Source organism: Pelophylax lessonae, assembly GCF_965119305.1.
Source record: "Pelophylax lessonae genome assembly, chromosome: 7".
Classification (NCBI taxonomy): domain Eukaryota; kingdom Metazoa; phylum Chordata; class Amphibia; order Anura; family Ranidae; genus Pelophylax; species Pelophylax lessonae.
Window position 1 is genome coordinate 124,319,611 of NC_138774.1, and position 24,368 is coordinate 124,343,978.

Sequence of the window (24,368 nt, forward strand, 5' to 3'; positions counted from 1 at the left end):
AAGGAGAGGGATAATTACTGGCTGGCAACCCTTCTTGATCCACATTATAAGAGTAAAGTTGCAGAGCTCATCCTGCCTTCGCAGAGGGTGCAGAGGATGAAACATCTTGAGGAGGCCTTGAAAAAAAAATTGTGTACCGCTTTCCAGACACTGGAAGGTCAACATTCTCTGGACGTGTTTCTGAGGCATCATTCAGCCAAAGGAGGAGCGGTGGAGAAGGCGACCGGCTGTTCGATGCCTTTAAACAGTTCTTTTGTCCTCAGCAGCACCCAGTGCTGTTAGGTTTAAGCAACCATCAGTAGCGTCTCCATCATGTGGTGCATGATTATCTAGGCACAAGAGCAGACTTGGAGACCTTTCCAGCTGAGCATCCACTGGCTTACTGGGTCTTGAGGATGGGCCACTGGCCAGAACCTGCTCAATATGCAATGGAGCTACCGGCCTGTCCTGCTTACAGTATGCTTTCCGAACGGACGTCCAGTGCTGCTGGAGGTTTTGTGACGGACAAAAGAGTGCGTCTGTCCACAGATTCTGTTGACCAGCTGACTTTTAATCAAAAAGAACCAGTCCTGGATCAACAAGAGCTATCCCTGATGCTGATGTAACTGATTGAATTAGCTAGGGGTCGGCCATCCCTTGAAGACTGCATATGCTGCCTATCCTATTCCTCTACCTTTATTCTGCTAGCTTCCAACAATGTTTTTGGTTTAGGTCACTACCAACCCCCAAGGCCTAATTTTTCTGCACTTGTATGACAGGTGCATAAAAATTGAAATGTCGTATGTCATTTTTAACAGTAGGCCCTGTCCCTGTGCCCTGCTAACTGTGAACAGTTACGGTGTTCAGGCAGCACCAACACCAAAGGTCCAATGGCACCTGTGTAGTACATGCAATTTCAAATTTTCATGGAATTCTTACCAGCAGGTCCAGTTCCTGCAGCCAGCAAGAATAATTGCGAGGGCTTGGTTACGGTGTTCAGGCACCACCTACGGCAAAGGCCCAATTTTTGGCACTTGTATAGCACATGCAATTTCAAATTTGTATGGAATTCTTACCAGCAGGTCCCGTTCCTGCTCCCAGCAAGAGTAACTGCGAGATCTTGGTTATGGTGTTCAGGCACCACCTGCGGCAAAGGCCCACTTTTTGGCACTTGTATAGCACATGCAATTTCAAGTTTGTATGGATTTCTTACCAGAAGGTCCTGTTCCTGCACCCAGCAAGAGTAACTGCGAGGGCTTGGTTACGGTGTTCAGGCAACACCTATGGCAAAGGCCCAATTTTTGGCACTTGTATAGCACATGCAATTTCAAATTTGTATGTAATTCTTACTAGCAGGTCCCGTTCCTGCTCCCAGCAAGAGTAACTGCGAGGCCTTGGTTACGGTGTTCAGGCACAACAAACAGCAAAGACCCAATTTTTGGCATTTGTATAGCACATGCAGTTTCAAATTTGTATGTAATTCTTACCAGCAGGTCCCGTTCCTGCACCCAGCAAGAGTAACTGCGAGGCCTTGGTTACGGTGTTCAGGCACCACCAACAGCGAAGGCCCAATTGTTGGCACTTTCATAGCACATGCAATTTCAAATTTGTATGGAATTGGAATTCTTACCAGCAGGTCCGGTTCCTGCTCCCAGCAAGAGTAACTACGAGGGCTTGGTTACGGTGTTCAGGCACCACAAACAGAAAAGGCCCAATTGTTGGCACTTGCATAGCACATGCAATTTCAAATTTGTATGGAATTCTTACCAGCAGGTCCCATTCCTGCACCCAGCAAGAGTAACTGCGAGGCCTTGGTTACGGTGTTCAGGCAGGCACCACCATCAGCAAAGACCCAATTTTTGGCACTTGCATAGCACATGCAATTTTATATTTGTATGGAATTCTTACCAGCAGGTCCCGTTCCTGCTCCCAGCAAGAGTAACTGCGGGGGCTTGGTTACGGTGTTCAGGCACCACCTATGGCAAAGGCCCATTTTTTGGCACCTGTATGACAAGTACATGCAATTTCAAAGTTGTATGGATTTTTTAGCAGCAGGGCCCGTTTCTGCGCCCAGCAAGAGTATCTGCGAGGGGTTACGGTGTTCAGGCACCACCAACAAACAAGGTCCAATTTTTCTTCACCCATACACTTTTTTGCGGCAATACCTTGCATTTAAGCCTTCAAAATGAGGCCGTTTTGATTTCCAAGGTTCGAGTCCCATAGACTTCAATGGGGTTTGTTTTTTCGAACAAACTTTTCCTCTGTTTGCGGTGTTCTGGTGTGAACCGAACCGGGGGGTGTTTGGCTCATCACTATCCGTGACACAATAGCGAGGTGGGGAGAGCCAGAAAGGTGCAGATAACACAGAAAACTACTGTAATACAAACTGAGAAATTAAAACTGAAAATAGCAGAAGCTGTCACAGTAAAAATGTGGAATTTGGAATCAGGAGGTTGTCGAAAGCCATTGGTGCCTAGGTGAAAGCCCTGATCTACAAAAAAGAACTTTTACAATTTATTTCGATTTTTTTTTTTTTTTATTAAAAAATTGTGCATATAGGGAAAGAGGCTGGGTTACAAAATAGTAAATAGTTTAAGCATATTTAAAACCAAATTTTACTCAATTTAAACTATTGTCTAATTCTACTGGCAGGGCCAGCGCTACCATAAGGTGGCCTAAGCCGCCGCCTTGCGGCGCCAGGATAAGGGGGGGCGGTAAAACCCCCAGCCACTTGCACAGGCAGAGGAGCCTGCTCCCCTCCTTCCAGCACTATGCACAGTGATTTGACGATATATAAGTCCCTGCATGCAGCCCAGCGGGAAGGGCCTGATAGCTCACTCCTGCTCCTGTTTCACCATAAAGCACCGCCCAATCCTCTCCTGCCTCTTTAAACCATACTGCCTCTGTACGCAAGCTGTTTTGCACACATGGTATAACTCCCCGGACCAGTTTGTTCAGTCTAGCTGCTAACTGCCATTTTCTCTTTTCTCCCACTGCTTGTTTGGCAATCACTACACCTGCCCCAAACCCTCCCACTTGTTGAACCAACAGTTCATCGTCAGCCTTTCCCAGTCTGCAGTCTTTTCATCTACTAGTCGTAACCCCTCTATATTCTAAGCAATCCTTTCACCAGTGCCCCATGTGCAACTGTTACAATCTCAGAATACTGCCAGCATTCCAATTCTACCTCATTGCTCCTTCATCCGGCCAGCACTCTTTTTTCCTCCACTGCCAATATCCAAGCTGGAGTGCTCACACTCACACTACCACTCAACTGCTCATCCCACTCTCTCCCCCCACTAATTTTCCTCTCTGCGCTGCATTTTCATCATCACCTTTCATTGCAGCAGTTCATGGAACAGTAATATTATACATTGCTTTCCTAATTTCTCATAGTAGCTCTCCTAATTTCTCACAGTTGTACTACCACCAACCGCTCATGTACACCCCAAATTATCCTCCCCAATTACTACTTATAATATTACTATTACAACTATTATAGTAGCTGGGAGTTATTAATGTGACCACACAAACCAGTGACGCGGGTTAGTACTGTAGCCACTGACACCAATGTTGGGGTTTTTATTGCTGCCACTCACCCCAGTGCTGAGAGTTATTACTGTGGACACTGACATCAATGTTGGAGGTTATTATTGCTGGTGCTCTTCTCAGTGCTGAGGGTATTTATTGCAGACACGGACAACAATGTTGGGGGTTATTATTGCTGCCACTCACCTCAATGCTGAGGGTTATTTCTGCGGCCACTGACACAAATGTTGGGGGTTATTATTGCAGCCACTCACCTCAGTGCTGGTGGTTAATAGAGGGCAAATAAAGTGTATGCCATATGGGAATGAGGGTTTGCATTGTGGAGGACAGGGGAGTGGTCGGAGGATGGTTGGGCAGGGGGGCACCAAAATGCACCTTTCACCTAAGTAAACAAAAGTCCATGCACCAACCCTGACTCCTGGGACTGCATGTGAGAGAAAATCCAAAATATTGAGTGCTCACTAGAGCAGTAATAGAGGAGAAATTTTAGACACATACTGTATTCCAGTGACAACTGTCTAAAGGGATTTCCCCTGCTTTGGACAGATTGGTTCTCCCTTCCTATTGTGCCTACATGAGAGGAAGAAAATGGAAATTTCATATAATGATCAGAGATTGCAAAAAGCAGACAGGGATGTAAACTATTACCTGTTAAACTCTACCCAAAGTAAAAAAAAAAAAAAGTTTTAAAATTGGATTTACTTCTTTTAATGAAAGGTCCCTTCTTTCTCAATTTGATTTGCCAGGGTTTGTGAAGTGTTTACTCTAAGTAAAAAATCATCAAAGAGCAGACTTTTTTGCAAAATAAATCTCTCTGGAATATATTTTATAATAGTAGCATCATTGTTATACAATGGGCAATGGTCTCAGCACACACTTTTCTAAACTTCCTGTCTTCTGCTCTGGCCAGGGCATAAAAATAATGAACTACTCTAGGCAATAACAAAAATCCATCATGTAATTGCTTCTGTGATTCTGGAAACATTATAGGTGTACTTACATTTTATATCTGAGTTTTATATAATCTATTTTAACAGGCACTGGTACTGGAAGGGTCGTGGAAGAGTATGTAGCCTCCTATCACGTTACTGTTCAGATAAAGAGAGATACTGAGGATGATATTTAAAAGCAGGAACTGAACACGTGGGCACACAAAAAGGGCAGAGTTTTTGTTCTTTACAGAGCAGTTTTTGTTTCTTATGGGACCAGGTTGTGAATGCAACTCTCAACCATCCTATATTAGAATAAGCATTGAACACACTGTGCAAGCTCAAAATGTAAACAAGGGATGGAAGCCAGTACATTCAAATTATTAAGGAGGAAGTAGCAACTCTTAATAATCTGAGATTTATTTAAGATTAGAGACACAAATCTATCAGGTACACAGCTACTACCTTGATATGATAGTGTTAGGAATCCCGGAAAATCATGGAAAGAAGATACAGACAGCATACAGCAGCCTTTCTCAACCTTTTCAACACAGAGGAACCCTTGAAATAAATTTCTGGTCTCTGGGAACCCCTGCTAAAAATTAAAAATCTACAACTCATGACACAATCGTGTGACAGTCATTGGGAAGAATGCTCATTACTCTTGTCATCATTGGGAAGAATTACACCCTTACAGATAGCTAAAAGGAACAATGGTGTCATTGGAAACTTATCTGAGAGGCAGAAATTGCCCATTGCTCAAGGAACCCCTAGCAACCTCAGGAGGAATCCTAGGGTTCCACCGAACCCTGGTTGAGAAACCCTGGCATACAGTATCCCCAAGTAGTAGTGGAATCCAGGGCCAAGGCAAGAATTCTAACCAATCAGCAACCATAACACACATACACAAAGTGAAAAAGTAATTGGTTGCCCCTTCCTGATTTTCTATTTTTTTGCATATTTGTCACACTTTAATGATTCAGATCATTAAACAAATTTAATATCACACAAAGACAACACAAGTAATTGTCGCCCCCCCCCCCCTCTGCTAAATCATAAATAAACTGTGATTAACAACATTTTTTCATTTTTTGGAAAGCTGAGTTGAATTTCACTAGCCACACCCAGGCCTGATTGCTGCCAGACCTGGTGAATCAAGAAATCACTTAAATAGAAAGCTGTCTGACAAAGTGAAGCACTCTAAAATATTTAAAAAAGCAACACATTGTGCTGTGATATAAAGAAATTTAAAAACAGATAAGAAACAAAGTAATTGACATGTATCAGTCTGGAAAGGGTTACAAAGCCATTTCTAAGGCTTTGGGAGTCCAGCGAGCCACAGTGAGAGCCATTATCCATAAATGGAAAAAACAAGAGCGCAAAAATGACTTATCCAGGAGGTCATATAAGAACCCAGAAAAACATCTAAAGAACTGCAGGCCTCAGTGTTCATGATTTAACAATAAGAAAGAGACTGAACAAAAATGGCTTCCATGGGAGAAGCGAAAAGGCACTGCTGACCAAAAAGAACACAAAGGTTTGTCTCACATTTGAAAGAAAACATATTGATTATTCCCAAGACTTTTGGGCAAATATTCTGTGAACTAATGAGACAAAAGTTAAACTTTTTGAAAAGTGTGCATCCTGTTACTTCTGGCATAAAACGAACATAGCCTTTCTTAAAAAGAACATTATACCAACAGTCAAACATGGTGCTGGTAGTGTGATGGTCTGGGGCTGCTTTGCAGCTTTAGGACCTGGACAACTTGTCATCATAATCAATGGAACCATGAATTTTGCACTCTACCAGAAAATCCTAAAGGAGAATGTCCGGCCATCAGTTCATGATCTCAAGCTCAAGCGCACTTGGGTTTTGCAGCAGGACAATATGAAACACACCAGCAAGCCATTCATGCTCGAAAACCCTCCAATGTGGTTGAATTAAAACAATTCTGCAAAGAAAAGAGGGCCAAAATACCTCCACAGCGATGTGAAAGACTCATGGCTAGTTATCGCAAATGCTTGATTGCATTTGTTGCAGTCAAGGGTGGCACAACCAGTTATTACGTTTAGGGGACAATTACTTTTAAACATAGGGCCAAACAGGTTTGGACATATTTTTTTCTTAATAAAGGAAATTGTCATTTAAAAACTGCACTTTGTATTTACTGGGGTTATCTTTGTGTAATATTAAAATTTTTTTGATGATCTGAATCATTTAGGTGTGACAAATATGTAAAAAAAAAAAATTCAAGAAGGGGCAAATGCTTTTTTTAGAGCACTGTATGTACACGCAAAAATGTAGTCATTTTATAGAGGGTAATTACGTTTTCCATTTTGTTTAGCCTTCTATTGTACAATAGGCGGTAGTGGTTTGTATTAAAGGAGGAATAGGGCCAAAGCTCTTTTGGCCCTACCTCTCCTGAGGGTCACAGGAGTGCACTCAGTTCAGCACTCCTGTGACCCGTATTTAGCATCACCGGGCTAAAGTGCACTGTCAGCTGACGTCCAGACTCTAAAAGGATCCCAAATTTAATATTTGGTTCTACCCAGATGCCTGACCGTCAGTTGGCTCAGCCTCTCAGCACTCAGAACCTGAGCAAAATGCTCCTGCCCCCACTACATCAGCATATCAGCATCCCATGATATGTTTACGGCAAGATCCAGACCATATACAAGAAGAAGTGAAGTATTGTATAAAATCCTTGTTTCATTAAATAGAAATGGTACAAAACAAGGATTTCATACAATACTTCACTATTAGAGGCTCTTCTACTTTTATAAGGTCTGGATCTTACCGTAAACATATGATGGAATGTTGATATTACACAAGGCTTGATCGATTACATTGAGTACACCATACACCAAGGAGAGATGATCCAATAGAACCACCGAGGCTACTGGCACCAGGGCCCTGTCTGACAAAGGTAACCCCTAATTACATCACGCTGGTTGCCCCTGCAGGGGTACTTAGCTCCGGTGAGTGCGGGCACACTTGTTTCCTTCCTTGGCACGTTCAAATTGGATCACCCTGAGATTCACTCATCAACGTTCTTTGGACTTTTTTTACACCAACCAATCACTTTATGAACTTGTACTGCTAATTTATTTTTTTACAGTCACTTTATTTCACTCATCTGGCTGCCCCACAGTGCAAGCTTTTTGCACACATAGTGGGTCGCACTAAGTCACTTTATTTTGTATTTATTGGTATCAATTCCGTGACAATTCATATATTGAGTTAAGTCACACCAAGTCACTTTATTACGTATTTATTGGATACATGAATTTTCGTTTCAATTCACATGTTCTGTGTATACTCACACATAGTGAGACCTTTTCTTTCAGCTGGTATATTTATTTGATCACTAGCCGATGCACTTTGGGCATTATTTATTACTCAATATTTATTCACCTCCCACTGAGCACTTTATATTTATATATAATATTTTTTACTTCTTCATATTTATTAATTTATAATTTATTTACTGTTCACACCACCAATTAGCACTTTGCTGCACCTTGGCACTTTCTTTAATTATATGTCCATATGTATTGACCATATTTAATGTCGTGTTATAAGTGGTAACACGATCACATGATTTTTTTTTCTTCCCTGCGTATAATGTTTGTTTGAAATCCCCTGACTTATTTATAGAGAGGCAGCGCCATTTACCTCACCACCTCCTTATCTATATAGTAAATACATCCCTTTGGGCTGTATTTTGAGGTAGGCCGCAGCTTTATTTCATTCCTTAGCACGGATTTTCCAAACCTTTTGAATCAGCAGTCTTTGATCGTTCAGTTCTCGGGGAACAGATTCAACATTGGACTGATGCTGCTCCACCTAGGTTAGTATAATTGTTTTTTTTTTTTTAATTCTGCACTTCTGTTTTAAGTAATTGCATTTTCTATTTTGTCTACTATAGCTTAGTTTAGCACTTTGATGTATAGTTATCATGTTGTAATTATTGTTACACTGTAAAGCATTTGCATTTTCTGAAAGCATTCCCATAAAACTGTCTGCCTAATCAAGATTTAATTGAGCTACAGCAGTTCAATGTCTCCACATCAATACATAATCATTGGTAAAGGAAAAAATAGGATATTATTTGTATCGTTCATTACTGAACACAACTAAATGTATTGTCCTAGCAGGTGATGTTGGTGGCCTTTGTATTTAGTGGTTGTAAATCTAAATCAGCTTCACTTATAGATTATTCTTTATTACATTTCCTCCCACATTGGAGCTACCTAGTTTGGTGGTAAAGTATGCTAGTAAATCCAAATCAGCTGGTCATGCTTATTTTTCTTAACGCTAGAAATTCCACAACCTGTTTATCTGAATATGATTTATACAGTCCTGTGACAAAGTAAATTTACCATATGGACTTTTTTTACTTTTTCAAAATATTTGATGAGACAACATTAGATCTTTATTTAAATTGGGCCTATGGTGATTGTAATATGCTTGAATAGGAACACAAGGAAAACTTACCTTTTCAATCATATCTTCTACATAAATATCAATACATGTAATGGTATACTGTGGAAAAAGTACACCTTTGGCATTGGAAGCTTCTGTCCTTCCAGCAAAAATTACTTTTAGCCTTTTTTAGCATATTTGTTCACCAATCGTGACTCAGTAACATATTGGACCACTCCTTCATGAAAAACTGCTTTAGTTGTAAGGTGTTTGTGAGTTTCCTTGCATAAGCTGCACTTTCAAATTCTCCCACAACATTTTATTGGTTTTCAAATCAGGGCTGCGCCACACTATAACCCTCCACTTATTCTGTTGAGCTATTCCTTGGTGGATTTGCTAGTGTTCTTAGGATAATTGTCATGTTTAAAGATCTCTTTCCAGTTAAACTTCAAATTTTAGACATTAGCCTCACATTCTCCTTAATCACCTTTTTATCTGATGCAGAATTCATAGTTGGCTCAAAGACTGCAAGCTGCTCAGCCTCTGAGCCAACTCTATCTTTATCTAACTATCTTTACCTAACTATCTATCTAACTCTATCGGTTTCAACAGTCCACAGCGTATTGTTCTGGAAGACCTGGTCTTGCCTATATGTTCAATGTAGTCTTACTTCAGTATTTTTTTAGATGGCAAAGAGATTTTTTTGCCACACCTCCTATGCAGGTTACAATGGTTCAGTGGATCAATGGATCGCCTCCTGATTGTAGATTTGTGCTTATTGCCACCATCTGTTGCAAGAGTTACCTGCAGATAAAAAAAATTTGGTGCTGTGTGGGACTTATTTTAGCATCAAATGGTAAGCTCTTGGCAGGGATTTTTTTTTTAAATAGGTGCAGGAACCCACCCTCCACCCCTCCACCCCCAACCTTACCCCCATTCTCACCACCAATCCCACAAATCCTCAGGGAAAGAGAAGTGTTGTCAAATAATGGGTGTGATCAAGTCTCACCTTCTCCCCCCATCCACAGCTCTGCCCCCCATTCACAGGTCACTTTCTCTCCTCTGGTCTACAGCTCACCCTCTCTGCCCGTCCACAGCCCCCCCCCCCCCATGCACAGGTCACCTCTTCTCTGGTCTACATCTCACCCCTCCCTCTGTTCACCACTCTCTCCTTCATCCACAGGACACATTCACTCCTCTGGTCCATAGCTTAACCTCTCCCCCTCCACAGCTCACCCAGCCCCCTCCCTCCACAGGACACCTTTTCCCTTTCCGTCAACAGCTCATCCAACCCCCCAATCCATGGTAAACCCCGCAATATGCCATAATTCAACATCTACATGTTCCCCAATCAATTTCACTCTGCATAACCCCCCCGCAGCTCTCTTACCTCTCTGTACAGAGTCAAGGAGGACTTTCAGAGCGCTTGACTCCATGCTACACAGATCTGGCAGGCAGGTATAAAAGCTGCCTCTGGAATCCCCAGGAAATGCTGACAGTTGCCCCATCTGGATCCAATCATGGGGGCACATGCCATAAATATCGGCGCTAGCATATAGAAGCTGGTGGGCTTCTGGCTGAAGTGACGAGAGGGCTGCCGTAGGTGGCGGAACACCGCTCCACCACGTTTGGCAGTAATAAAAACTCTGGCTCTTGGACTAAGTGTGCTAGGCTAGTCAGTACTGGACAAATTTGCAGTCATTTGAAATTTACACCATTTGTAAGTTATTTTACTTTACTGTTTTTGAGGACCTTAGAGTGCTTTTTTGGTCTTGGCAGGATGACATCACAGACATGAACAGAGATGGCAAAGAGAACACCAGACCCTAGATAACCAAAGTTTACATAAGACAGATTCTACTTCTATTCTCCCTAAGGAGGCTCATAATATGAAACACTTTATTGTTATTTGATGGATTAAAGTAGTGTAAAGGTAGACGTGTAAGTACTTTCTCTGCATTACAAATCTGTATTTTCATTAATTTAGATGATGAGAATTAGTGCAATGGAGTTGATTTACTAAAACTGGAGCATGCAAAATCTGGTGCAGCTGCATGGTAGCCAATCAGCTTCAAACTTCAGTCTCTTCAATTAAACTTTGACAAAAAAAAAAAAAAGCTTGGAAGCTGATTGGTTTCTATGCAGAGCTGGACCGGTTTTTAAACTCTCCAGTTTTAGTAAATCAACCCCACAGTGTTGATTTTATATGTCATTTGTTCAGGTCTATCACCCTGATCTGTACATACTTTTGAATGAAGATTTAGAGTTTGCCTGTTCAAATATATTAACCACTTCAATACAGGGCACTTATACCCCTTCCTGCCCAGACCAATTTTCAGCTTTCAGCGCTCTCACACTTTGAATGATAATTAATCATGCTACGCTGTACCCAAACATATTTTTTTATAATTTTTTTCACACAAATAGAGCTTTCTAAACACTGCTGGGTTTTTTATTCTTTGCGATATAGGTGGAAAAAAAGGGAGAATTTTGAAAAAAACCTTTTTTCCAGTTTATATTATAAAATTTTGCCAATAAGTAATGTTTCTTCATAAATTTGTGCCAAAAGTTGTACTGCTACATATCATTGGTAAAAATAGCCCAAATTAGTGTATATTATTTAGTCTGTGTGGAAGTTATAGAGTCTACAAGCTATGGTGCCAATCATTGAAAATTGATCACACCTGATATACTGAAGGACTATCTAATTTCTTGAGACACTAACAAGCCAGGACAGTACAAATACCCCCAAATGACCCCTTTTTGTAAAGTAGACAATCCAAGGTATTTAGTAAGAGGCATGGTGAGTTTTTTGAAGTTGTAATTTTTTCCCACAATTCTTGGAAAATTAAGAAATACTTTATTTTTATTTATTTTTTTACACAAAATTGTCATATTAACAAGTCATTTATCACACACAGCATATGCATACTTGCAATTACACCCCAAAATATATTATGCTACTCCTCCTGAGTATGGTGACATGTGTGAGACTTTTACACAGCCTGGCCACATACAGAGGCCGAAAATCCAAGTAACACCTCCAGCCGTTCTAGGAGCATAAATTACACATCTAATTTCATTCCTACCTATCACACTTTTAAAGGCCCTGGAGCACCAGGACAATGGAAACGCCCATAAAATGACCCCATTTTGGAAAGCAAACACTCCAAGGTATAATCTATGAGGCATATGAGTCTTTTGAACATGTCATTTTTTTCCACAAGTTTTTGGAAAATGTAGAAAGAAAATAAAAACTTTATTTTTTTTACACAAAGTTGTCAATTTATATGATATTTCTAACACATAGCATGTACATAGCAAAAATTACACCCCAAAATACATTCTGCTACTCCTCCTGAGTATAGAGATACCACATGCTTGGGACTTTTACACAGCCTGGCCACATACAGAGGTCCAACATCCAAGTAGCACCTCCAGGCGTTCTAGGAGCATAAATTACACATATAATTTCATTAAGACCTATATAGGTAGCACTGATATGCAGCATTGGTGGGCACTGATAGGCAGCACTGCTGGGCACTGATAGGCAGCATTGATGGGCACTGATAGGTGGCACTGATGGGCACTGAGAGGCAGCACTGATGGGCACTGATAGGCGGCACTGATGGGCACTGATGGGCACTGATAGGTGGCACTAATGGGCACTGATAGGCGGCACTGATCGGCACTGATGGGTGGCCCTGATGGGCACTGATAAGTGGCACTGGTGGGCAATAATGGGCACTGGTGGGTGGCACTGATAGATGGCAATGATGGGCACTCGTGGGCAGCACTGATGGGGAGGGCACTGGCGGGCAGCATTGATGGGGAGGGCACAGGTGGGCTCCCTGAGCCCCGATTACCATCCATGGTGGGCATCCCTGGGGTCATGGGTGGGCATCCCTGGTGACATGGGTGGGCATCCCTGGTGGTTCTAGTGGCACCCCCCCAAGGGTCTGCACTGGTAATCAATGCTCTGATTACCAGTGCAGACCCCCCCCCCCCTGTCAGGAGAGCCGCAGATCGGGCGGGAAGTTGTTAAGAAGCAGTAAATGAGCTTTAAAGTGAGTCCTCACTGACTTCCATAGCTGCAGGCATTTTGCAATTCATCCTCACATGTTACAGCAAAGACACTGAAGTTGGGTCTAGTTGATTTCCCTTGATTGGTAATCACAAAGATTGGGGTTCATTTACTAAAGATAAATAGTCTGTTCACTTTGAAAGGTAATTTTCCCTTAGCTTAAAGTGATTTTAAAGGCACAAATTATATCATACTTACCTGCTCTATGCAGCATTTTTGCACAGAGCAGCCCTGATCCTCCTCATCACAGGTCCCCCTTTGGCACTCCTGGCCCCTCCCTCCTGTCGTGTGCCTCAGAGCAAGCATCTTGCAATAGGGGCACCCAAGCAGGCATGCTCCCGAGCCACTGCTCTTCGTGTCCATTCAGACACGGAGCCGCTATTTGGCCCCAACCCCTCTCTCTCCTCATTAGCTCACTGGCTGTGATTGACAGCAGCAAAAGCCAATAACTCCTGCTGATGTCACAGTCAATAAGGAGGGAGAGTCCCCGGAGAGCCGAGACACTCACACTAGTGCACATTGTTGGATCGAGATGGAACTCAGGTGAGTATGGGGGAGGGGGCTGGGGTGACTGCTGCCTTTAGAACCACTTTAATGAATGAGGTGAAGCTCTTGTGACTTTCATTATCCACTCGTGTTTGAGCAAATATAATGTCTTTTATTTTACTTGCACCTGATTATGTTTGCTTTGCATTTTCACAACATTCATGGAGCTATCTAAAAGAAAATTCCTCTGCAAAGTGAATAGCCTATTTGCCTTTAATAAATTAACCACATTGCATATACTATGGGTAGTTTGTTCAATACTGGGGGAAAAAAACTTGAGATAAAAAAGAAACTGTAGGAGTTTGAAAACATAGCATTAGATCTGTGAACCAGCTTTGTTGTTCGAGTCACCACAATATTCGATATACTTAGCATACAGCTCTGCCCTGCTTCTCCCGAGGCAAACAGTGTCTCACTATGATAAGTGATGTGTATAGGTGCATTAGGATTGGGGCTAAATTTAGGTCAAATAAATCAATAAAGATTTCTCAAGTTTCCATGAACATGTTAGATAGTTTGGATGACATTTGTACTTTCTGTGTGAGCGTAATGAAGCACTCCCTATCTCTGGCCAGATGTGGATGATCCCCATAGTAGTGTGGCAAGCTAACTTTTAACCTCTTAAGGAGGAATCCTTTGCTTATTGCAGAGTAAAATAAACAGTTAGGCACCAGTCACTGTAATCGTTTCCACAGTTTATTTTAGATTGCTCTGAAATAGATTCTTGGCCTTTAAAGTGTAACTAAGCCCACATTATAAAAAACTATCAATAAATGGTGTAATACATGCTGTTCATACTTACTAATGTCACTATGAGATACATTTTCTTTATTCTGCAAAAAAACTGGTTGATCCTTCTACACCTTCTGTTCATGTCCCCAATTCAACTTGGGATTTTGCAGCTGTGGTGGCAACTCAGCACATGCTCAGTTTTCAGTGAGTTTCTATGCTGAGTATTTCCTCCCTATCACATCTGAGCAGCCCATGTGACTATAGAGTCACACATGTGGGCGTATACACATTGGAAAAAGCAGCCCACTCCCACCCTCCTCCTCCATGTCCACTAACCAGCTAAAAACAATGGGGGTAGGATATTACATGTAGATTAATGGAGGCTTTACCTCTCTCCTATTCTAAGACACAGCCTGGAGGGGCCTGACACAGTCTGTGACTGGAAGAAATATGCCCACACCTTGTTATTTCCACAAAATAATAAAGATTTGATTTCAACTATATATTGTATGCCAGTTTAACCACTTAAGGACCAAGCCTATTTCTGGCACATGTTGTTTACAAGTTAAAATCAGTATTTTTTGCTAGAAAATTACTTAGAACCACCAAACATTATATATATAATGGCGGTTATTTAAATAATTTTTGTCATGTGGTATTTGCGCAGTGGTCATTTAAATGTGATTTTTTGGGAAAAAAAACACTTCACTGAATTTAAAAAAACTAAGCAGTAAAGTTAGCTCAATTTTTTCATATATTGTGAAAGATGATGTCACAGCGAGTAAATAGTATAGTAACATGTTACAGTTTGAAATTGCGCACACATTACATTTGCGGGTGCAACTTACATAGGCGTTTTCTTTGGTGCCCGAGCTCACGGGGATGGGGGCTCTTTAGAATTAATTTTTTTTCCTATTTTTTTTATTTTTTATTTTTATACTTTTCCTTAAAAAAAAAATCTGATCACTTTTTTTGCTGTCACAAGGAATGTAAACATCCCTTGTGACAGTAATAGGCAGTGACAGGTACTCTTTAAGGAGGGATCTGGGGTCTGAGAGACCCCAAACCCCTCCAATGCACTTCAAAGTATTCAAAAATGCCAAAACTGTCATTTTTGAATTCTGTCAGTTTTTTTTTTTTTTAAATCGGCGCTGTTAGCAGCCGAGTAAACTGAAAGTGACGTTGTGATGTCGCTTCAGGTTTTTTTTGATAGGAGACCTGATCAATAAACAGTTTGGGACTCTAAACAGCCGAACATGTGGGCTGGTTGCTTGGGTCTCCTGGTGGGACGGGAGACCCAGGCTGAGAAGTGGAAGGCGGCAGGAAGGGGGGGACATCCCCTCCCGCTCGCTTCGATAACGGCCGAGCGGCTGCTGAGCCGCGTCGGTTGTTGTCCCGAGAAAGCCGAATTCCGGCTCTAAAAAAAGGTACAGGGTTAATGCCCGCAGCTGCAGGCATCATCCCAATATGACCACTTCTTCAAGCCCACGTACAGGTTCGTCAGTTTGCGGGAAGTTATTAAAACTGTTTATTGGTATTATTTATTTAACCTGCATGTTCAAAACAAAAAAGCTCCTCCTGCTTATGTTTCCCTGCAGACAGGCTGGGAAAGAGCTGGGTCATGTGACAGCTGTATATCGATTAGGAAAAAGTACTTAGATGTGTTTTTTAATTAAAATAATTACAGTCCCATCATCCACATACAGAAATAGAAGGGACAATCTAAATTAAACAGTGTGTTTAGTATAACTTTAACTTCATGCAAGCAGTCACATGTACCTTAAAATGTTGAATAATTATAAATGTTAAAAAATTGTTTGTTTTTTTTGCACTGTATTATCTGATATTTTACGCTTCAGTGATCAGAGATATGAAAGTGTACAGGGGGTTTCCAATGTTCTTACCTGAAGCGCCTTGCAGTGCTCTCATACGCACAGAGTGGCTCCAAATCCTGTATGCGTTATGCTCCTGTACCAGGGCTTCCTCAGCAGGACCAGAGGCATGCATCAGAATGGACACACTGCCCCTGACTGACAGCTCAATGTTTCCGGATTTTTGATCATGGAGAAGCTGTAAATGTAAGTGTTGATTTTGGGAGCTTTTAAAAAATTTTTACTTTTGAGAAAGCACTATTGTGCTCCCATTCTATTTTTGCATGATGCTACATATGCTCAAGGTGGGGCAACAAGTGTATTATGACCTTGTTCTGTATTGAGGTCCATTGCACAAGGTGAGCGCATATTATCACTGGATGTTTGCATGTGTCAGAGTTTAAGAAAAGAGGGAGGAAGAGATAAATCGCATCATGGTGGTGGAAGAAAAACAGCTTTATTGAACACTGAAGGACCATTATATTGTTTTGAATTAAGGACTGTCACATTATTTGATGGGTATGCACTGCATCCTGGAGGATGTTATATATATTATGCTGAAGTGTGATGAAAAGCACTATTATTTTTCATGCTTTTATGAACTTTAATTATTAACTGTGCAGATTGTTTTCACTGTTTTTTAAAAATAAAATAAACAAAATATTGAACAAGAAAATGTTGAGCTGTGAGATTTCAATGCAATGTCCACTAATCTGTCTAACATATTCTTCCAAGCTCTCCAGGACAACAGACTTCTTTAAAGATGTTCTAAATAGGTAGCCATCTTTCTCCTTTAGCTCTTTCTGGATGTACCCTCCAGCAAAGCAGCTTTGGTTCCTTAGGTTCCAAGCCCCCAGCTGGGGCAAGGCCCAAGAAGGAAAGACCTCTTTACAGTGGCATTGTCACCAGGCAGAAGCCCAGCTGGAAAGATGAAGATCTTTCTGGAAGTTTTCACCAAATAATTATCAACTTTGCTCAGGCCACAAGCCTGGATCAAAATTCTTAGTGATTGGTTCAAGGCTGATAAATACTCAATTTATAAACTGTTACCTCCCAGCCCCTGTTCTCATTGCCATGACTTGTCATACAACTTGAGAGCTCAAAGTCGCATGACACGTAGTGCCCCATTAACTGCAAGGGAACCGTTTTAATCGGTGCGACTCAAGTCGCACCAACTTAGAAAAAGGTTCCTGCACTACTTTTGGTGCAACAGCAATACGTACAACTTGTATTGACTTCTGTTAAAGAAGTCATATGCAAGCCACAATGAAGTTGTGCAGTGATGTCAGGTTCAAAGTTACGTGAAAGTCACGCGACTTTGAAGTCACAGCAGTGTGAACCCAGGCTTATGGAAGCTACTGGAGACAACTCAGCAGCAGCAGGCAAAAATAATACATGTCCCAAACTTAGGGGAAATCTATTGAGCACAGGAAATATAAACAAAGCTGCCTGCAACCTAGCTACAAAAATAATACAAAATTTAAAGTAGAACTAAAGGCAAAACTTCTTTTTTCATTTTGGATAGAGTAAAGGAGGGTTATACCCCCGTCAGGTTTTTTTGCCATCTGTGCCCCATTGGGGAAACCCCTTTGCCATGACAAGAAGTATGAAGAAATCCCTCCAAAAGGAGGGAACGTCTTATTTTCACCAGGGTCACCAGAACTAGTGTCCCCATTTGAAGATGTGCGCTCTATTTCTGTTCTGGGGACAAGCCAAAATTTTATATTTTCCTTTATATTTACTTTTTTAAGAATGATAAACATGAGAAAACCTAATAGAAACATCTTTTGATGATAACCATAGACTTACAAGACCAGAGATTGCTTTAATTATCACGTTTCCAAAAAGGCAACCCCCACAGTTCAGATTGTTGGAACACAAAGGTTGCTATGGTGTTTACCGCTGAGGCAGAAACATTGAAATTGCACAATAAGATAAGATCTCAAAAAAACAAAACACCAAAAACATTTATATATGTTGAGGCTTCTGGAAAAAAAGGTGGAAAGGCACAAAGCAGCTTAGACCACTAAAGATTCTTCAACATGCTAACCACCAATGGTTGATATTCGTACCACTGTCCACAAAAAATAAAAAAATAATAGCAATAAAAATACTTTCAAAAATAAAAAAACCCATCATATGTGAAGTTTATATAAGGCCCTGATTCGAGTTAAAGGGAATAATTACTTGATATTATTCAATTTCTGAGAATAGTATTAAGCCTTGAAGGTCCACTTGCAGGCTATTTAAATCCCCAAGCAATAATGCTGCTGTCCAAGGGTGTGTGCTTTAGCCCTTCACCTAGAATGCAGTCACCCTAAGACAGGACGTGTATTACTGGTGATACAAAAAAAAGGGGAAAAAAAGACAAAAAAAAAAAAAAAAGGAATGCAGCCACAACATCTAAGAATTGGTAAGCTACAATAAAATAGATTTTTGTTTTGATGACCATGACAATGATGATTTGCATTTAATAATCTGCCCTAAAAAAAATTCCATTCCATGAATGGGTACCTTTAAACTGTAAAAGCTTTGAGCCAGGTGGGAACTTTTATACTATTAATATTTTTATTCAGTTGATTTAGTATACAGTTGCAATGATGGGTTTTCTAAAATTGACTGTGGCTAAAATGATCTGCTCATGTATATGAAGTAAAAGTGTGTAGCATAGGATAAAGAGGTATTTCAGCATATGTAAAGGTGAAAGCCCAAACTTCCATTACCCTGTTTCATAAAGCAAGCATGTCAGCCTAATGTAAAATCAAGGGACAAACTAAATAGAAGAACAGCAAGGGGTCACATTAGATCTACCAAGGAAAGCACAATCCTAATTATAAGAATACTAAGGCTCTTTCTTAAATTATGTAATAGCTGCAAATTACATAATTTTATCTGTGATAATGGTTAAAAAACATCATTCTAAGCGGCAAAATTACATAATAAAGCAGAAGATTTAAATGTCATAGAACAGTCTGGGGCCCTGTTGAATAAAAAAATATTAAAGTGACCCTCTTATCAGGTTACACTTTATTCAATAATACAATTCAATTTAATAAAAAATAATAGAAACATATGTACAAAATGTTTTTTATAAGAAACACTAATAGGAATCCACCCCCTTACCTGCTACTATATCTTGGCTTCCAGCAAAGCTACAAGGATTTATACAAAGGAAAGGCTACAGATCAGCTTTAATTTACCACTTGTAGCCAGTAGGCAGAGCATTAAAGTAGAATTGCATGGTTAAAGCTAGCAAATCCTTAAAATGCTCCTTCTCCCTACAAACACCTATACTGATTACCCTATGTAAGAAAGATGAATATACTTAAGCCTCGTACACGCTAGTAGTAGTTTTCATTCAACCCAGCAGGGCTGAATTAAAAAAAAAACTCACCGCTCAGGAGGAGCCACAGTACTAACTATCCAATGTTTTTGTGTTCTGACAGGGGTACCGCCCCCCCGCCAGAACACTCAGGTCGGGGCTCATCAGCCCTCAGCTGAAAGCACTGATCGGGAGCTGATTGGCAGACCTTTTTTTGTTATGGTCCTTCGACAGGAGCCGGCCAAACTGTAGTGCAACCAGGCCGGTTTCTTTTGAACCAGCTGATGCCGTCTGACATTCAGCCCATGTGTACTAGGCAGGTTGGGGGAGGATTGGGACATCTCCAAGCCACCTGTTTCCCATCCATCAGCATTTATGTGCTTCCATTGTGGAGACACTCAGACACTCAGATTGAGTAGTGTTAGGAAGTGTTAGGACAGCAAGATACCCGGGGTGCCTTGTTGTTGGCCTTGCAGCTTATACATGCGTTTGAAAATGTGTGTTAACTAAACCACTGTTTTTAACCTATTATGTTAGACAGGTTTATTTGGTTTGTTAGCAGACTGGTGGGTAAGTATATCAAGCTAAGGACCGGCTGGTTTCCACACACCTTCTTTAATCCCCCTTGCTTTTCAATTTTGTTATAAACAGGGATGGAGACGCTGAGCAGTGCTTGCCGGTGTCTCATCTAAAGTCCAAAAACTGCCCATTTTTTGTATGTTATCAGGGATGGAGACGCTTGCTTTACAGGTGGGTGTCTCATTTAAAGTCCCCTTTTGCCTTCACCATCCATACAAAGGGATGGGGGTGTGTGTTTCCCAGCTGATCACTTTTAGTTTGCACCCTATGGCTATTACATAGCCATTCGTTTTTCATTACCAGTCATGGATGGGAGGATTGGGCCATCTCCAAGCCCACCTGTTTCCCATCCATCCATCAGCATTCATGTGCTTCTATTGTGTAGTGTAAGATTCTGGTACCTTTGGTACCCTTATTGCCCATTTTTCATTGCATATTGCGTCCCACCTTTTCAGTTAGGTGGAACGCATATACCTTTAAGCCGCATGACATCATCACTGAGCGCCGCTCTGAGTGGCTATTTCAATCGCTGGCTTTCTCTCACAGGTTGTTCGTTCAAACCGCATGCTTAACAGCCTTGTCTTATGCTGCCGGAGCCTCCAGCTATTCTCTTTACCTGGAACAGACCGGAACCTCGCTACTGATCCCGTATCTCGCTACCGGATCACTCCCTTACTACCGGACCCTTCTACTTACTAACCTCACTAGTGATAAGTACCCCACAGGGGATTCCTTCATAACAAACTTACACTATCTACTTCTGCACATTAAGGACTGTTACTATCTATGCATTACTAATCCTATCATCTACACTGTTACATAGATTGCTAGCTCTTGAGTCTACTACCATCTATCCTTGCACTGGGTTAGTCTCTCCTGTTTATGTCATCTGCTGTCCTTACCACCTGTTACTATACATGATTACTAACCTATCTGCATTCTACCTATTACCATCTACCACTCTCCTGAACATTACTATCAAGTGCTTATCATTGCTATCACTGCTCACGCCTGTCCCTTCAGCACATCACCTCTATACTGTCATATACATCCTATCACTCCAGGAACATCTTATAGAGTGTATGTGTATTTGTATGCTGAAGCAGGCGGGTCCACAGTGATGAGTCTGGAGAGTTGGATCTGGTAATTCAACACATCTCTACATGACTACTGAGTGGAGATTCTGCAGCTGCAAATCCAGCTCACTATAACAAAAAAGCAGGAGCGTTACATGTAGACACTCAGACACTCAGGTTGAGTAGTGTTAGGAAGTGTTAGGACAGCAAGATACACAGGGTGCCTTGTTGTTGGCCTTGCAGCTTATACATGCATTTGCAAATGTGTGCTAATGTGGAGTTCCACCCAAGTTGAGCTGTATGTAATCCCCTTCAAATATGCTTTTGGCAATGTAAACAATTTTTTTTTTTTTTTAAGGAAATACCTTTAATCTTCTTTATTAATCTACACTTCCGGGTCCTGCTGCTTTCGGCAATTACGTCACTCGGCGATTCACAAGGACTCCTGGGACATGTATCCCAGCAGCCCTTGCAATTTGCCTAGTGACGAAATCTCGTGTGATTTCCAGTTCTCAGGGATGTATTGCATTCAGTCCATGCTCCGCCCCGCCTCCTCTCAGTGACTGAAAGCATTACATCCTGTACAGCTCACTGAGAGGAGGCAGGGCAGAGGCGGGACGGGGCGGGGCAGTTTGTCTGATGCATTATCCGACGATAGACAGAGAGCAGAGGGGAGAGAATCTAATGTCAGATTCTGCCTCACTCTCTGCACTATCTGCACTATCGCTGTACGGCTTCTTCTTATGTGAGATTCAGTGACAAATGGCGGAATATTATCTGATTACAGAACAGTCACACAGCTCGGGGCACATTAAGGGGGCACTCTCACCGCACGGGGACACTGATGTAAAGGAGAACTCTCATGGGGACATGGATGTAATATATGAATATTAAAGGGGAACTCTGACTGGAACATTAAAGGGGAACTCTGACTGGAACATTAAAGGGGAACTCTGACTGGAATATTAAAGGGGAACTCTGACTGGAACATTAAAGGGGAACTCTGACTGGAACATTACAGGGGAACTCTGACTGGAACTTTAAAGGGGAACTCTGATTGGAACATTAAAGGGGAACTCTGACTGGAATATTAAAGGGAAACTCTGACTAGAATATTAAAGGGGAACTCTGGCTGGAAAAAATAAAGGGGAACTCTGACTGGAATAATAAAGGGGTACTCTGACAGGGACACTGATGTAAAGGGGCACTCTGACAGGGACACTGATGTAAAGGAGGACTCTGACGGGGACACATCCATGTCCCCGTCAGAGTGCTCCTTTATATCTAGTGTGTCCCCGTCAGAGTCCTCCTTTACATCCATGTCCCCATCAGAGTGCCCCTTTACATCTAGTGTGTCCATATCAGAGTCCTCCTTTACATCTGTGTCCCCGTCAGAGTGCCCCTTTACATCTAGTGTCCCCGCCAGATTCCTCCTTTACATCCAGTGTCCCAGTCAGAGTACCCCTTTATGTGTCCCGGTCAGAGTTCCCCTTTATTATTCCAGTCAGAGTTCCCCTTTATTTTTTCAAGTCAGAGTTCCCCTTTAATATTTAGGTCAGAGCTCCCCTTTATTATTCCGGCCAGAGTTCCCCTTTAATATTGTGGTCAGAGTTCCCCTTTAATATTCCGGTTAGCGTTCCCCTTTAATATTCCAGTCAGAGTTCCCCTTTATTTTTCTGGTCAGAGTTCCCCTTTAATATTCCGGTCAGAGCTCCCCTTTATTATTCCGGTCAGAGCTCCCCTTTATTATTCCGGCCAGAGTTCCCCTTTATTATTCCGGTCAGAGTTCCCTTTTATTATTCCGGTCAGAGTTCCCCTTTAACGTTCCAGTCAGAGTTCCCCTTTAATATTCCAGTCAGAGTTCCCCTTTAATATTCATATATTACATCCATGTCCCCATGAGAGTTCTCCTTTACATCAGTATCCCTGTGCGGTGAGAGTGCCCCTTTAATGTGCCCCGATAAGAGCTGTGTGACTGTTCTGTAATCAGATAATATTCCGCTATTTCTCAATATCAATCTCACATAAGAATAATCCGTTCCGTCCCGCGCATGCATTATTCCACAGGACACCGGTCTGGAAATAACGCAAAATTTCATCATTAGGCGATTCGCAAGGGCTGCTGGGATACATGACACCGCTATCCCAGGAGCGCTTGCGAATCGCTGAGTGACGTAATCGCCTATAGGTGGCCGGACCCGGAAGTGCGTGTAAATAAAGAAGAAAAACGGTATTTCCTTACAAAAAAAAAAAAAAAAGTTTGCATTGTGTGTCTATGTCTGACTCTTTCTCTCTCTCTCTCTCTCTGCTGCATTCTGGGTAGCCAGAATGAACAGCAAGCAGGAAAAAGGTCACTAAGTCTTACACTGCGGCTTCAGATGCCCTTAGTAAAGATGACAACGCACAGGCAGCAATTTTAAAAGTAAGATTTTCACTAAACAAATACACTGTTCAACTCATAAATATGCAAATAGCGGTTTTGTCAAGCGAGATGTATTAATATTAATGGACTATTTTTGTTTAAAAAATGATTCTGAGGGTGGAACTCCGCTTTAACTAAACCCCTGTTTTAACCTATTTTGTTAGACAGGTTTATTTGGTTTGTTAGCAGACTGGTGGGTAAGTACTGTATATCAAGCTAAGGACCGGCTGGTTTCCACACACCTTCTTTAATCCCCCTTGCTTTTCAATGTTGTTATAAACAGGGATGGAGACGCTGAGCAGTGCTTGCCGGTGTCTCATCTAAAGTCCCAAAACTGACCATTTTTTGTATGTTATCAGGGATGGAGACGTTTGCTTTACAGGCGGGTGTCTCATTTAAAGTCCCCTTTTGCCATTTACCATCCATACAAAGGGATGGGGGTGTGTGTTTCCCAGCTGATCACTTTTAGTTTGCACCCTATGGCTATTACATAGCCATTCGTTTTTCATTACCAGTCATGGATGGGAGGATTGGGCCATCTCCAAGCCCACCTGTTTCCCATCCATCCATCAGCATTCATGTGCTTCCATTGTGGAGACACTCAGGTTGAGTAGTGTTAGGAAGTGTTAGGACTGCAAAATACACAGGGTGCCTTGTTGTTGGCCTTGCAGCTTATACATGCGTTTGCAAATGTGTGTTAACTAAACCCCTGTTTTTAACCTATTTTGTTAGACAGTTTTATTTGGTTTGTTAGCAGACTGGTGGGTAAGTATGTCAAGCTAAGGACCGGCTGGACCTTCTTTAATCCCCCTTGCTTTTCAATTATGTGTACTAGGCTCTACCTGTTTTCAGC